Below are 17,909 nucleotides of genomic sequence, written 5' to 3'. Positions count from 1 at the left end.
ATACTTCATTTTTTCTAAAGAACAATTTGGGAACATTTATAATTTGTATTCTTCAATTTCAGCATTAAAAGTTTTGGGATTAAAGTCCAAATAAATACTCCAATCTATACATAGGTGATAGGTGTTGATATTATGTAGGGTTAAAAGTTAAAATAAAAAAAAAGAACAAAGGAGGGGAGGGGTGGGGAGGGGAGGGGAGGGTAAAAAAGCAAACCAAAATGCTTAACACAAAAACTGCTAATCAAATTAAGATTCAGTAACATGCTATCGTGTGGCTATGAAAGTAAAAATTGTGTGGACTAACTTCATTTGTATAAGAAAAATGAAGCAAAACCTACAATAGTGTCTTCTGATTAGGTGCATTGTTAACAGACTGAAATGCTGGAACTTAATGTTTTTCACTTTAGAAAAACTCAATATAAAAAACAATTCCTAATTTATCAAATATAAAAATAGGAGATGGTTGTTTGTTTAAAAAAAAAAACTGTGCCCAAGAGCTATACTACAAGCTTTAAATTATCAGATTTATACAATTATATCCATATGCACTTTAAAATTATACATTTTTGCATGAACTAAAAACCCTTTTACAGGATATGACAGTAAAAGGAAGATAAAAGTAAGGTTGTTGGGTGGGCCGCGGTGGCTCAGCGGGCAAAGTGCTTGCCTGCTATGCCGGAGGACCTCGGTTCGATTCCCGGCCCCAGCCCATGTAACAAAAACGGAGAAACAGAATACAATAAAACAAGAAAATGTTTAAAAAATGTTTCCCTTTCTTCCTTCCTTCCTTCCTTCTATCCTTCCTTCCTTCTCTCTGTCTTTCCTTTAAAAAAAAAAAAAAAAAAGTAAGGTTGTTGTAAGGGTCCCAATGGATATCCGGAAGAAACGGTAACTCCAAGAATTTCTCTTCACAGTTCTATTTGTATAATACCAAATATACATCCCTCCACATTAACATTTGATTAGTGAAGGCTTGGAAAATATACAGTAAAGATATATATATACAGCAAATGCACCGCATGTTTCAAAAAATTGCAGAATTAAGCAAAATTACAGGGTAATTCTGGAAGCAGTCTTTCTCAACCAGAATTTCTGACATAAAATAAGCACAATCATCAGGAAGAACACTGAAGAAGCTACAACTCAAAAATCAGCTTATCTTATTTTCTTTTTTCAGACTTTTTATGTTTGTTCAATAATCTGATTTTATTTAATCTTATTTTTTAAGGTAAGGTATAGTTCACCCTGATTAAATTTTAAAAATGAAAAGGAAACTTGGTTTTTATGCTCAGGTTCTAAGTTCATTCATTGATTATATTTAATAGAAAATCTTCTATAATAACAGTTAGTCATGCTTATCAAGTTTTAGGTAGGTAGGAAGTTAACTAACCCAGAGAATAAACTTGGAAACAAATCATTGAAAGCTCTGTCCATATTTTCAAAGAAACATCACTTTATAGTGTTAAACAGCAATTTTGCTGAAATGATAGCTCATGGGTTATAAAATGGAGAACAGACTGCTTAAATCAAATGGAAGATTGCTGGAAAGAACAATGACAAGGAACTGTCTTCTTGAGGAGATAAAAATATATGCTGTCAGTAAAATTTGTACTTATTTTAAAAACTACAGAAGGCCGTTTTTTTTTTAAAGAAAAATGCAAATGACAATGTAAGAAGTTGGAGTATATATTCTTTAAACCAGTTGAAATCTAGATTTAATGTAGGTAGGATTTGGGGGCTTTTAAAAAGGTGTGATGCAGGGTTGTTGCTTGTCTTCTTGGTTTTTAAAGATATTTTGTATTTAATACTCAAAAAACTGAGGAATGTAGTTTTAAATTTTACAGGACAAGAACTCAAAACCTTATGATTATCAATTCCTCCCCTATAGACCTTATTCTCTAACAAACTTAATCGTCTCTCATACTCTGTGTGGTTTCACAGAGTATTTCATTCATTAATTTATTCTTTTATTTATTCAATTTCCTGATTTGCCATTCCTTTTCTAATTGTAATCTCTGCATTAACTCATAGAAATATTTGATGCCATTACACTGTTTTGGTTTTCCTCATTAATTTTATTTGTATCTTTTGGCACCTCAGCAATACTTTCATGTCTTCCATAATACATACAACATATAACAGTTGCTTGCTAAATTGTTACTGGATGGTTCTATGGTACCTATTTTGTTCCTGGCTCTGTTTTGATCCAGAAAACAGACTGAAATCAGAATGACAATATGACAATAACAGAGAGGCATCAAATGGGATTTTAAAAAATAGCAAAACATTTCACACACTTGGGACAATGGATTCAGATTTTATTTTTAATTTAAACCACATCTGTCACTCTGCTTATTTGCATTCATCAGCTTATCCATAATTTTTAAACAGTATTTTCATTTGCAAAACATCACTGCTAAGAAATCAATTTCACAGGGCAATGCCAGCATCTGAGGCACTGGCTTGTGAGCCAGGCAACCTTGCTTAGAGCTGTACTACTTATGCTGTGGTGTCCTCAGCACTTGCTTTACCTTTATGGACCTCAGTAACCTCAGCCATTAAATGAGAGAGCAGGACTAAATGATCATAAAGCTGATTAAAGCATTAAGAATATAAAAGTCAGGATTCTTATAGTGTCACACCTTTTTCAGTGAGAACCAACAGGCCATTACACAGTAAAAGTGCTTGGTTTACTATAAAGTATTAGAAGATAACCCAGTCCATGAAGCAATAGGCGCAAACACAAACCAAGCATTCATTAATTCACCAAATAGCTATTGAGTACCACTGTGGCAGGTATTCCTGCCCCCTGCTAGGACCTAGGGATATATAGGGAATCAAATACACTTGTTCCTGACAATGTGACACTGACATGCTCAGGGGTTGAGGGCTGGGGCAGGAACAGACAACACACAAGCAAACGAGTATTTCAATAGTTACAGGAAGAAAAAAAACAGAGCAGTGGGGGGTGGGATATCTTTTACATGGAATATTCGGGAAAGGCTTTCTAATGGAGTTACATTTGGGCAGCATCTGAAGGATGACAGTGAGCTAGTGATGTGAAGTGGCAGAGGAAAATCTTTCCAGGAAATGGGAACTTGAAAAGCCCACAGATCCTGCGTGACTGTCTCTAAGTCATTCTAACTGCCAGATTTCATAAACGGTCCCAGACAGAGATTCAGAAATGTACACAACAAAGAAAATTAACAGGATCAGCAGAATTGTCACTAATTTCTTTGTGGCATTAGGGGACTGCATTTTGATATGCTGAGTTTACAGAGACAGTGAGATTCTCTGAATATAAGTTACAATACAACTTTTCTAAAAGTTATCTTCAAACATATTTGGAGAAGGCAACATCTTTCACAAGACTTGTAAGACAGTACAGAAACTGCTGGAAGCCAGCAGTGCAAATGAAAATAGCATGATATTTTCATTTAATAATATCCCATTTCTTCCATCATATAATGCACGAAAGGTAGCTGTGGCAAATTTTTGCATAGCTCTATGCAGATGTTATCCATATTTTGATATTTTAAAAATTTTTACTATACTTGCTTCTATTTGGAATCAGTAAAGTATGAAATATTTTAATCAAATAAAGTTTATTAAGGGCAAGTTGCCTTATATAAATAGATGCTTTGTTTTCCACTAATTTGTAAAACATTAAATATACAAAACAGTAGAACTAAATGACATAAATCCCTTGATGACTCAGAAGGAACTTCAGGTCACTATTAAGAATGTCATTATCTAGATTAATTGAGCACCATAAGTATATGGAACCTTGAATAGAGTATGAGATTTTGTAGGTTTGTCCAGTGTGATACCCCAATAAATCCCAGAGTGATTTGAACAGTGAATAAAAAAGTATTTGCAAAGTCCCCTTGAGGAAATGGCAAGAAAGGGGGAAAATTCAACTTCCCCATTTGAAGTATTCCTGATATTCTCACAAGCAATGGTGACAACCAAATCAATAGGCTGAGCCCTCAATCTTGGGGTTTGTTCATATGAATCTTATCCCCACAAAGGATAGGCTAAGCCTACTTAAAATTAGGCCTAAGAGTCACCCCCCAGAGAACCTTCTTTGTTGCTCAGATGTGGCCTATCCCTCTCTCAGCCAACAAGGCAAGCAAACTCACTGCCCTCCCCCTCTCTATGTGGGACATGACTCCCAGGGGTGCAAACCTCCCTGGCAACATGGGACAGAAATCCTAGAATGAGCTGAGACTCAGCATCAAGGGATTGAGAAAAACTTCTTGACCAAAAAGGGGAAGAGTGAAATGAGACAAAATAAAGTGTCAGCGGCCAAGAGATTTCAAACAGTCGAGAGGTTATTCTGGAAGTTATTCTTACACATTATATAGATATCCCTTTTTAGTTTAAGGTATTTTAAGAAGCTATAGGAAGTGCCTGAAACTGTAGAGCTGTGTTCCAGTAGCCATGTTTCTTGAAGATGATTGTATAATGATATAGCTTTTGCACTGTGACTGTGTGATTGTGAAACCCTTCTGTCTGATGCTCCTTTTATCTATGGTATGGACAGATGAATAATAAATATGGATTAAAGATAAATAAATAATAAGGGGAACAAACACCAGTAATCAATGAAAAGGAGTGGTAAGGGGTATAGAAAAAAAAATAGGGGGAATAAAGGTTAAAATATATTGGGTAGCTGGAAATTAGTGGTGAATGAGAGGGAGGAGTAAGGGGTTTGGTACATTTGAGTTTTTCCTTTTTATTTCTTTTTCTTGAGTGATGCAAATGTTCTAAGAAATTATCTTGGTGATGATTATATAACTATGTAATGACATTGTGAGTCATTGATTATATACCAAGAATGGAATGTCCATATGTTAAGAATGTTTATGTTTGTATGTTGTTATGTTTTGTCAATAAAAACATAAAAATAAATATAAATTTAAAAAAAGAACGTCATTATCAATGTCTTCTCAAGTACGGCAGTTAGCTGATACAGTTTCAGAATAAGATTCTTTCTATGATCTACTCTCTAAAAGTTAACAGTAGGTTTCAGAATGATTTTAATACAAAACATTTCATTATGTACCTATTTGAAATGCATTCAATCCTTCACAGGTGTTCTTTGAATGCCTATTATGTGTTAGGCACAATTATACTATATAATTCCTCAATTTATTAAAACAGACCAGTGAACACAGTCACATGTGGATGCTGCATGACCCACATTTCTGAGGTATAGCAAAGAGATGTGAAAGTTGGACGATTTGTTTCAAATCACAGCTCTGACACTAGTTTGTGGGATGGGCCTAATACAGATAAGTTCCTCAGCTTCAGTTTCTTCATCCTATAAAATATGTAAATAGTAATCATCTAGATTTTAGAGAGAAATTAATGAGGTGGTATGGCAAACTCTGACTTAACCTACTAGAAATTGTTATATACTGTATATTATAAATGGTAAGAAAAAGGTTTATATGTTGGGGTGTGTGGGTGTATAGGAGGTACATAAAATAAAGGTCCATGTGCATGTCTCTATCTGTATATGTGTGCGTGTGTGTATAAAGAAAATACAACACACACAAACATATGCAATCAGTTTGAGTTTTGCAATTTTTTATTGCTGCTTCTTAGATAGGTTAGACAGAGTCAGGGGCATTTGTACAATACCACCCACCGAGGGCTAGAGTAATTTTGGGGTCCAAATAAAAAGGAAGCCCAATCTGTGGGACACTTGGTGAGGCAAAATGAGCCTGAAACAAAAGAGCAAATATTGTATGGTCTCATTTAGAAAATGAGACACATTTATTTCCAGGGTGGTAAGTGTTATTTCTGGATTTTGAGAGGCTGGTTTATATATGTATAATCTGGTATTGAGAGATAAGAATGAAGCTGATCAGGATTAAGGTAATTTAGAATACAGGGATAAGGAAGACATTGTATTTTAGAACATTATCTACTCTTTGAGACCAAAGGAAGAAAGACTTATTTTGTTCAGAAGCTAAATTTTCTGTGGCACATAATCCAGCTCAACACAGCCTGTCTCAGGAGACCCTCCCGGTACCTGGAGAACACCAGCTGCAGTCAAGCTGTACATTAAAATCCAGTAACGCTGAATTTTACCAGGTCTGGAAAGCTCAAATTTTCTGTTGGATCACTACCTTTTTGTGGGCTTCTATGACCTTTCCAGAAGGATTTATTGTAACAATGCATGAACATTTGTAGGGGAACATTTGCAAATAATGAGATCTTTTTGCTCTCAAACTAAGCTCATCATATACAAGGTCACATATTTCCTGGAAGGGAAAAGATGAGGTCAAAGCTGAAAGGCATCTCTCCATCGATGTCTCTCACTTCTGATTTCCAGCAGCCCAGAAAGCCTATTTCCCCACAGGTACAAAAAACAGAACATAAAATGAATATATATGTCCAACCAAAATAAGTGTCAGTTGTCTACTGTTGCATGAGACAATCTCTGCAAAACATAATGGCTTAAAACAATAATCCTCTTGTAAATATCCTTCATGGTTTCTGATGAACAGGAACTTGGGAAGAATTTGGCTGGTGGTCCCAGTTCAGTTTGGGGTCTTTCATGTGGTTGCAATCATATGTTGGCCTGGAAGGTCAATGAAAAAGTCACTGAAAGCTGGCTGGGTCAAGAGCAAGAATGATTTCCTCCCAGGTGACTTACTCATATAGTTGGCAAAGTGGGGTTAGCTGCTGACTCAGCCTCAGTTCCTCTCCACATGGGTCTCTCTCTACACAAGTTTGCTTCAATATCCTTATAATATGGTGGTGTTTTCCTAATTGCAAACAATCCAAGAGAGCGAGGGGAATGCTAGAAAGCCTTTAATAGTAGGGTTTGGAAATCACTAACCACCATATTCTAAAGATTGAGGCAGTTAGAAGGGTCTGCCTACACAAGAGGGAAGGGAATGTATTCCCACTTTTTGGTAGAGGTATTTCAGCGTGCATTGTAAGAGCAGCACTATGACCAAAACAATTTATATTCCTCCCATGGGCAAAACACACAATAAACATATTTGTATAGCCACGCAATGAACTCTTACTACCTTTGTATAAAATTAATGCCCCAATAATATCCTTTCACAATTTAGTAGAATTCATATTATAATACTTCAGCATCAGAAATTATTTCAAACATTTAGCGGATAACAAAAAATGCTTAGTTGATATTCATTTCATTTCTGTGAAAAGATAATTATCAAGTCAACACTTGAGAACTACAGAGAGTTTTGTGGTGCACAAAGTTTCTGAGTTATTCTGGGAGGAAACTACTTTCAGGGGGACAAGGAAGTCTTGCAGCATTCAGGAACCTCCATGAAGTCAACCTTGGCCCTGTGGTTGCACTGGAGTTGTAATTTTAGGTGTCCAATGGCCAGGAAAATAGGTCACTTTGCAGGTCATAAGGGAAGTGATAACAGGGCCAACAGTGAACCTAGTAAAGACCATCTGCCCACCCCATTGGAAAGCCTGTAGCTGATTTATGCATCGACAACTACAAAGGAAAGTCTTTAGTCCTTGGTCACCAGTTGAAGTCTGGGTGTATCATTGTGACTGGACTTTTCTATCTTGCTACAGAGGTGTGGGAGGGCCAACTAGTCCAATTCTTTTTAAAACAAACCTGGTTAATAAAATCTATTATACAGAATTTCCTGTATATGTCTATTCTGCATTTTCACTGCTAACCCTGGTCCTTTCAAGCTCATATTGAGTTAAATCACTGTTGTAGGTTTTTTCCCCTATGCTCTATAATTATGTAACTCCAAAGATGCATAATTTTTATCAGATACATTCTAAACCTTTCATAAGTTTGTACTAACAGCTATGCCCTGTATGGTTTGAATTGAAGTTGCCTTTTGAAAGTCAACAAATGCCTTGGCAAGTACATCAAAGCTTTCCTAAAAGCTTTGCCAGAAGGGGTCAATATTGGTTCTGCCTAAAGGAGGTTTTTTGCTGTGAGAACTAGAAGAATCTAGTTACAATACTATTTTAGGTGTTAATTCGCCTGAAAATATGGCACTGCTGCAATCACTGTTAAGTACTGGAATACTTGAGGATAATGAAACATTTCCATCCCCAAGCAGTCCTGATTTAAATGTAAAGTTTTGTATTTACATCTTGAATATAAGAATATTAATACATTATGGACATTAAACAAAACGTTTTTTTCCTCAGAAACAATTGAGCCCATATAAAGTAAAAAATTTGGCACACAGCATATGAAACAACACATTTTGAATCTTAGGAGATAGGAAAAGTAAAAGAATAAGAGCCAAGGAACTCATTCTTAACCATGTAAAAATGTCAAAGTAATTTCAGATGTCAAGAAAATTGTAAGAATAATTCTCTTATGGAAAAAATATTTGAACAGTCAAAATACAATTGCTTAACACTGAAAATTCTGTTACCAACATCTCTGTTAACAACTGTTTAGACTCATTTCAAAATAGATCTTATTTTTCAAATAAAAAGAATATTTATGCCTGCTTTAACCCAACTGATGAACTGTTTAATCTATGATTCACTACAAATTTAAGTGTCAAACACAGAGAACTATTTTCTGATATCAAAGAAAGAATTACAAAAGTTTGCTTTTAATTTAGTCATGTCTTAAACATATAAAAGAGGCTATACTTGGTTAGATTGTCTCAAAAAGAATTCTTTATTTGAACTACAGTATGTAACCTCAGAATTTCAATTTAAATTAAAAGAGCAAAATCTGCATACATTCTTTATTTATCTAGGTAACTGCAAACAATTTCAAAATTTTAATATTATTTATATCAAAGAAATTAAATTTAACTAGTACTAAAGTATACCCACAAATGGTTAGATGTAATTTAAACCAATGTTCATTTTTAACGCCCAGTCCTGAATACAGGGCCATGAAAATATCTTACTATAATATAAGAAAGGGATAATCTAAAGGGATAAAGGAAAAGATATTACTTCAACCTAAAAACCCATGTACACGTACATCCATATACCAAATAACACTTCACTTCCACATGCCCAGATCCCTGTACAATTACTGTTGTACATAGTCAACAGTATTTGCTTTTATCTCACCTTTTCCTCTTGATCCTGTCAATGGATCATTTCCCAAGTCTTAAATAAAACTACTAACTTAAACACAAATACAGGTTTAAAGTTTGTCCAAGGCACATCATTATGATGCAAATGCCATTAGTCCTCTATTCTGGGGTCATAAAAGCCTTTCTATTAAATATGAAGACAAATACCATAGGGCAAAGAGCCTTAGAAAGGAAGACTTTCTAGTGTTCTAGGAGTCCAACAACCACCCCTCTGTCTTTTAGACAAAGAAAACCATTGGGAACTACTGCAAACAAACTTTTCTCTCATAAGTACTGGTGCACAGAACTCCCCATGATGACCCTGACCTATGCCATTATCTTTGTTGTATTGACAAGCTAATTTCTAATACAAGTTAATTTCTAGAAATAGCCTCTGCCTATTCCCCCTAAACTTCTCATTTGAAAAACTTCAGACCTACGAAAAATTGAAAGGGCATTTTCCTAAAGTGATTAGATGTCTAGAGTTGACCACATTGTTCTTCTCTGTTTCTCAGTGTGGAAGTCTGCATAACCTACTGTATTACTGAAACACACACATTACTTCCATACTTTATCATAATGCATACAGTCCATTTATTAAGTTGGAAATACCTTGGGGTGGCAGACCAGGATATAGAGTTAAGTATAGAAAGGACATTGAATAGTTGAAGCCCACATTAATCTGATTCTCTTTCATGAATGGGGGAAATGGCTCGTGTATATTTGCTATTCTCCTGCATGCATTTAATGACCTGATTTTTTTTTTTTATCAGATAGCCTAGAAAATGTATTTGACTGTTTAGTCCTCCCTCATGCTCTTTAAAAAACAATTACATTAAAATGTGTCTGGAAATTACCTTATTTCATCAGATGCACTGGTTATGTATTGCCAGTTTGCCATACTTAATTTTCAAGTACAAGACAAAGACATTTATAAAATAAGTGCTTCCTAAAATATAACCTTCAAAATGTCTCATTCCTAAAGATAAAAGTAGCCTCTGAGGAAATAAAAGCGAATACGGATGTAAAGTTTTCTCAATCCCATGAATTCACTTGAAGTTTTGAAAGAAACTCTTTGCCTCTCTATATTAATAGCAACTGATAATTGTACTTTACATGTGTTGTACTTCACTAAATTCTGGAGTAACTTTATAAGTTACATTATGTTGATTATAAATCCATGTGGTTAATTTGTTTGTGGTCTAATGAAAATAACAGCAACGGCAACTGATATAAAATAAATGGGAAAGCCAAGTCTTTGGAACTAGGGAAACTTTTAATTCGTTGCTTAGTTATCAACTATGAATGTGAGCAAGCTACTTAGCCTCTCTGTAACTCAGTTTTCATATCTATGAATTGAAGAAAATTACTCTGCACAAATGTCAAAGATGTCAAAGATATATTGAGATACTGTAGTTGGTGACAACCACAGCTAGCATTTTTCAAGCACTTACTATGTGCCAAACTCAGGATTAATTGTTTTACCTATACAAACTCCTTTAGTCTCCCCCATAAGCCCCATGAGGGTGATGCAATGGTCACCCCATTCTGGAGATAGGGAGCTGAAGCTTTCAAAAGTTACAAAATTTCAACCAACTCACAGCTAGTAAGTAGAAAGACAATCATAGTCTTTGATAAGAATATTAAAAGTATCTGATAAATAAGAGCTCAAAAAGTAAAAGCTCCAAAGGCAGATGCCATTCATATTAAAAAGGGTATCTTGTGTGTTATGTATCTGCACAGGCGATATCTACACTAATTCTCACAGTAGCCTTGTGAGGCAAGTATTATGATACCCATTTTACGGATAGGCAAAAAGAGCTTTTAAGAGACATTCTTAAGGTTGCAGAAACTATCGCAAATCTCTTTAAACAATCAGTGATTTCACCTTATTTAATATGTTTGCATGATTGCTTATAATGCTCTCTCCTCCTGGAATGCCCTTCTCATATGGCAAATTCCCTCAAATCTTAGCTAATAAACAGAAGGAAACATTATACAAGAATTCTAGCCTATGGATGGCTGTTGCAAATAAGCATAAAAATTACCTCTGAGCTTTCTGGCAAACTAAAAAAAAAGAGGGGAAGAAGTAGATAGCTATCAATAGCTATTAAAACAAATGTCATGCAAGCTGAGAAGACCTAAAGGTTCCATTTAACAACCTAGCCAAAGAGCAGTAGAATCATAATTTTGTAACTCATGCTCCTAAGAAGTTCAGAGGATTTCCTTGATTTACTTTTATTTTAATAAACTTAAAAAACATAAAATATAGTGTATTTTAGCTATGTAGCTGGTCATTAATGGTGTTATGCTTTTATTTATGGTAAATGAAAAAATCACAATGATTTTTACCATCTCTCAAAGTGAAGGGAGTCAGAATTCAGTGTATCCCGTCATATTTTATTATCTGAGATGCAGATTTCTATCTGCCTAAAAATAGGTGTCACTCATTTCTCACAATAGTTGCTTGTCTGAAATACTTTTGAAGCCATGTATCATGCTTCTGGAAAAATAAATAAGTTAAAGTCCAGAGAAATAATTCCTCCTTTCCTTATGGCAAAAAAAGATGGTTTGAAACAGACATTGTTCTTCTTGAAGTACAAATATTGTGAAATTCTTTCAGCTAAGTGAAAATATTCTCCCTCTACTATCTGTATCGAGAATTTTAAAAAATGCACAGTAAAATATTCTAGATGCCACATTAAAAGTTACAGAGATAGAACATTTTTTCTGCCTTTGATCCTATAATTTTACTTAATGCTTATTTGCAAAGTCAATGTAACATTTTCACACCAGATGCATTCTTCTTTGATTTTTAAAAAAATTTATTTAATATTTCAATTAGTACTTTAGAGAACTTTTCATTTAAATATGTAGTTTCTTTACAGGGAAATATATATGCAATAATCAAATAGTCGCCATATTTTCAGCATTAAAAATATCACCTGTAAACACACATGTTAATGCAGAAAATCAGGATATTTTCCTGAGCAATTATCACTATATTGACATTTACTATGGAACAAAGAAAATAACCTGCAAAAATAAAGCCTGATACTATTTATTCTGATACTTGAGCATCATCTAAAAACAAATGATGGTGACAAAGGAAAATATTCGTGTGTTTTCCAACGTTTAATGGACTAATTTTTTTTTTTTTTTTTTTAAAGAGAGAGGGAGGAAAGGAAGGAAAGACAGAGAAGGAAGGAAGGATGGAAGGAAGGAAGGGAGGAAGAAAGGGAAACATTTTTAAACATTTTCTTGTTTTATTATATTTTGTTTGTTTGTTTGTTTTTACATGGGCTGGGGCCGGGAATCGAACCGGGGTCCTCCGGCACGGCAGGCAAGCACTCCTGCCCGCTGAGCCACCGCGGCCCGCTAATGGACTAATTTTAATCTTCATTTTTGGCAGGTGCTATTTTGGATTAGAGAAGAACACAAGTTGGAGAGAGACAGTCCTTAATATTTTAAAATTGTTTTCCTGTCATGATCCAACCCCAAGCAATGAAATAGTTCTGCTTGCAGGTATTCTTTTAGGTCAAATTCGGCAGAGTGGATGGGAAAACTGAACTGTGATATATACACAACACTTAAATTCTGTATATGGAAAATGCCAGAAACCAGTAAGCTTTAAAAAGACATCTAGCAAATGAGTTGGACTTTAAATTATAATTTCTAACAATATCATTATTGTCATTCACAAATTTTTACTTTTGATCAAAGTAAAAAAACTGTTGGCTCCAGCAGAATGTAAAGTACTCTCATATCAAGAAGTTTGTTCACAACTAAATCTCAGCACCTAGAACCGTGTGTTCCCCTTTCCATAAACAGCTGTTAAATGACTAATGGACTGACTGAATTAATTCCTTAATTAGTTAATATATTAAATAATAGAAGAATGATTATAAAAAGAAAATGTTTAAATTTTTTCTTTATCTTATTTGTATGAAATTTTCTATTTTTGGGGGGGGGGGAGGGTACATGATCCAGGAATCGAACCTGGGTCTCCCACATGGAAGGAGAGAATTCTACCACTGAACCACCTGTGCACCTCTAAAATTTTCTATTTTTAATTACAAATTTTTAGAAAGTTTAGAAGCTTTGTAGGAAATAGAAAAATATCAGCATCAATTAATGAATATATAAAGCAAAGATGTTATTTGAAAAACAAAATTAAAATAGACACAAATTAATTAAGACAAAGATGGATCAAGTCAACACGTCAAAGGTTAGTAGTATATAGTGACAAAATAATATAAACAAGACAAAATGATATAAACATTGAAAACTGTTCTAAGCACCCTGAGAGAAAGAGAAAGTGGAAAATGTACATAAATATGATATGGACAGAGGGTGATTGCTATCTTCTAATATCTTTTTTATGATACCCATAAAAATATTTAAGAATATATCACTGAAAAAGAAGATGATTCTGGACTAACTTCCAGAATCAGGATTTCTCACATAAGCCATATGACACAAATGTAAAGTTCCTCCCACCAAAAAATCATAAATCAATGCTGAGGATGGAAAAAAACACGATATATATCTTTCAAATGCAGAGCTTACATCACAAAAAAAGGGAAATCATCAGAGCCAAAAGCACAAAGGAAGCTGACAGCCGGGTTTATCAGTAGGCACAAAACTCACAGCTGCCCTGGCCCATCCGCCTCTCTCTTCAAACAGAAATCTTGGTTCTAATAGTTTCTCAGGGAAAGAAGTTAAGCTTTGAGCCCATACAAGGCATGGACGTGGAACTGAAACCTTTACAAAAAGTCGTCCTTTTGAGGTTGTATCTTCAAGAAAATAGGGCAGGAGAAAAAGTCCATCCCCCAGAAAGAGAAAAGATTTTTTGAAAAACTGTTAAGTTACCAAAGAGAATAAACAGGCTATGAGCTTAAAAAGAAATTCATGAGGCAGTGCGATGGCAGCTCAGCAGGCAGAGTTCTTGCCTGCCATGCCAGAGACCCGGGTTCAATTCCTGGTGCCTGACCATGTTAATGTTAAAAACAAAAAAGAAATTCATGAATAATATGGCATCAGACTTCTTGACAGCAGTATTGGAGCGTGAAGAATAAAAGAACAATGTCTTCAAGATTCAGTGGGAAAATCACTTCTGACCTAGAAACCTAATCCAACAGTTTTTTGTCTGTCTCTTTTGGAGGGTGGGGGGCAGGACTGTTCAGGTTTCAGTAGATTGGAAGGCTTTGAGAGTGATTTCTTTGAGAAAAAAAGAAACTATTATGATGTATCTGAACTTCTTTCTAGAATAGCATTTATAGTGACAAAATAATATAAACATTGAAAATTGTTCTAAGCAGACTGAGAGAAAGAGAAAGTGGAAAATGTACATAAATATGATGTGGACAGAGGGTGAAAGGCAGGGGAGTAAAGATGGACAATTGGTTTCTGAACAAAATTTCTTGACTTTCAACTATGTATACATAACACCTCAATAAAGCACAAAAGTAAATAGAGTAATCTTGAATATATTGATGGAATTCAACATTTTGCAATTAAGGGTATATTAATGAAGACTATGGTCTTATGGATATATGTTGCTTATCACCCCCAGCATCCCTTCCCTGTTCCCCAATCTTACTAGACTTTTTCCTCTCCATATACTATAATTTCCCTCTTTCTCTGGCATTGTCTCTCCCCCTGTACTCTCTCTGTTACCACTCTTCTTGTCCTTCAGTATTCCCCTTTTACTGCCCTGTCCCCTATTTATTGCCAACCAATCTCCCTCTGGTTCCCTCTCAATTCTTTTACCCTTTGCCCTTCTTCTCCTTCCTCTCTGTCCTTCAGGCAGAACCACTCTGGGACTGGCCATCTATGGAGCATGCTGTGTTGTTTACTAACTCACATCCTCATCTGTCCTTCTGAACACAACGGCTCCTGGGTCAGAGAGAAGTTCAACATTCCTTAACATGATGAGAAGACAAAATGAAAAAATGACAACTTTGCCAAGATCGTAAGAAGCTGTTAAGATCATCCCATCGAAAATTAGTTACTGCAAACCTTATGAATCATTAAGTTAAATAGCAAATTTGGCAATTTCATGAATTTACTATTTGGGAATTGTCCATATTATTCCTAAAGAAAAGTAATGGCTAGCCAACATGGTAAAGCTAGAGAAAGAGCTGCAAAGCATTTACAGAAGAATGAAGAAACAATTTGTGCAGGTTTAAAAGGATTATTGTGCCCTAGAAGAACCATGTTTTAATCCTAATCAGTTTTGTGGGAGCAACAGTTTATTTTAATCCCTATTCAATAATGGAGGTTGGAAGCTTGATTAGGTCATCTCCATGAACTGTGACTCGCCCACTTGTGGGTATTAACCTTTCACTGGAGGGAGATGTGACTCTACCTAGTCCAGGTGGGTCTTGATTAGTTTACTGGAGTCCTTTAAAAGAGGAAGCATTTTTGGAAAAGGCTGGAGATTCCAAAAGAGCAGAGCCACAGCAGGGTGACAAGAACCATGAAGCAGAGAACCCATGCCACCAGAGACCTTTGGAGACGAAGAAGGAAAACATCCCTCAGGGAGCTTTCTGAACAAGAAGCCTAGAAAGAAAACAGATGCCACCATGTTCACCATGTGCCTTTCCAATTGAAAGAGAAACCCTGAATGCCATCAGCCTTCTTGAACCAAGGTATATTTCCCTGGATGCCTTAGATTGGACATTTCTATAGACTTGCTTTAATTAGGACAATTTCATAGCCTTAGAACTGTAAATTTGTAACTTATTAAATTCCCTTTTTTAAAAAGAATTCTGGTTCTGGTATATTGCATTCTGGCAGCTAGCAAACTACAACACTATTTTTCTGGTGATGGAGGGAAAGTTCCACACTAGAAGCCTGATTAGGTTGGGCAATGGAAAGGAGAATGGAGGCTAGCATCGCTAGCATTGTTAACACAGCCTTGAAGGTGCTGGGGTGTAGGAATGTAAAAATTGTAGAAATGTAAATAAGAGTGCTATGTGTATAGGGTAGGGTAGGGGTTGGAGGAATTATGATGAGGTAGAGAGATTTCCCAGCATGATAAAGAGGCTCTTGCTCAAGTCAGTCAAACTGAAGTGTTGGGGAAATTCTTAAGCATGGGAAGATGGGATCCTATTATTTGTACGATCCCTTATTCCCCACCTGGGTGGCTACAGTGAACCCTGATGTATTTCACAGGTGTGAAATAATGAAACTCTAAACTAATGCTGCACCAGCCAGAACTCTGAGAAAGGACTGCAAACAGAAGCTAGTTCCGAGGTGAAATCATACTATTTGCTGACCAGTTAAATGTAGAAATCAGAGATAATGAGGGACTGAACAGGGTTTTAATTTGTCTAGCTAAATTAAGATTAAGGAATTTAAAAGGAAGTTTTCCCTAAAAGATAATTAGCTTAGTTTGGGATATGTTAAATGGGAGGTAGCGCTGGCATTGTTAGGAAACTGTATTTATTGTACAGTTAGAGGCCCAAGAATGCAGCTTGGGAGAGAGACCCAAGTGGACATCAAGATATACAGGACATCAGAAGAAGAAAAATTTTACTCAGGGAGATCCCCTACAATCAGTATTGAAGAATACTCAAGAAGAAATCTTAATTAAAAACAAAACCAAACAATATCCTTCTATTCTTGACAAACAGTGAAGGTGTCAGCAAAGGAAAACAAGAAGTACTCAGAGAAACAATCCTGAGAGTCAGGCTTCTGCTCCACTCTCCTTAACTTTTAGCCAATTTTCCTGTGAGATTAAAACAGAATAAGCATTCCTTTGGGTATAATTTGTTGAGTTGAATTTAAATCCTTTAGCTATCACTAGAGTTCACATAGCTCCCAAATCTCTCTCTGGACCACTCTCCTGACTGCTATTTCTGAATTCTACCTGCACCTTGAAAGCTTCTACTTGGCTATTCACATTTTCATATCTGTTCTAGTTTGCTAGCAGCCGGAATGCAAAATACCAGAAACAGAATGGCATTTAAAAGGGGGGAATTTAATAAGTTGCTAGTTTACAGTTTTAAGGCTGAGAAAATGTCCCAATTAAAACAAGTCTATAGAAATGTCCAATTTAAGGCATCCAGGGAAAGACGCCTTGGTTCAATAAGGCTGACAACGTTCAACGTTTCTCTCTCAGTTGGAAGGGCACATGGCAAACATGGCGGCGTCTGCTGGCTTTCTCGTGGCTCTACATAAAAGGCACTCTCTCCAAAATGTTTCCTCTTTGAAAAGATTCCAGCAAGCAACTCACCTTCAGTGGGTGGAGACACACCTCCATGGAAATCATCTAATCAAAAGTTACCACCCACAACTGGGTGGGTCACACCTTCATGGAAACAATCAAAATGCTCCCATCCAGCAATACTGAATGAGGATCAAAGGGCATGGCTTTTCTGGGGTCCACCACAGATTCAGACCAGCACAATATCAAAGTCTGTCTAAGAGTGATTTGGAATTTCCACCAAAACCACATCCTCGGTACTGACTATTCTCTGTATTTCTATTTCTCCTTTAGTCTTTCCTCCCACCCATATGCCCTCAAAGCTGTACTTCTAACAATGGTTCTTCCCATCAATTTGCCATGCCAATAACCTTGTCCAAACCCTCATCTAGAACAAGTACCTCCTACATCTTTTTTCCTTTCAAACTTATCCCCCAATCCACATATGCATGGCAACCAATTAATATTTCTACAGTCTTCCTTTTTTAAATAAGTGAATTTAAAATATACTTGCAATAAAAATTCAGGGTTCATTTCATTACAATTTCATTTGCTTCCTTGATCCACTCATTTAGTAACAGTAGGATTCTAACTGTTGTGTTTTTCCTCTTAATTTCCCA

General features: G+C 35.7%; 1 protein-coding gene across 16 annotated transcripts in view; it reads right to left on the bottom strand.

The window, feature by feature from the left end:
* The window catches only part of CHRM3 (cholinergic receptor muscarinic 3), an 887,892-nt gene that overhangs the window by 423,771 nt on the left and 446,212 nt on the right, over positions 1 to 17,909 (bottom strand). Inside the window, exons 1-2 of one of the 16 annotated variants that reach the window (XR_013179187.1) lie at positions 9,073 to 9,190; positions 5,192 to 6,595 (exon numbers count right to left, since the gene is read on the bottom strand). The exons of 14 other annotated variants lie outside the window; for them this stretch is intronic. The gene's annotated coding sequence lies outside the window, so the exon portion shown is untranslated. Of the gene's footprint in view, positions 1 to 5,191; positions 6,596 to 9,072; positions 9,191 to 17,909 lie in introns of those variants that run through there. One more of the 16 variants, XM_077168445.1, reaches the window with a different exon arrangement.

Source organism: Tamandua tetradactyla, chromosome 7, assembly GCF_023851605.1.
Source record: "Tamandua tetradactyla isolate mTamTet1 chromosome 7, mTamTet1.pri, whole genome shotgun sequence".
Lineage (NCBI taxonomy): Eukaryota > Metazoa > Chordata > Mammalia > Pilosa > Myrmecophagidae > Tamandua > Tamandua tetradactyla.
This window is presented reverse-complemented; position numbering and strand designations above follow the sequence as displayed.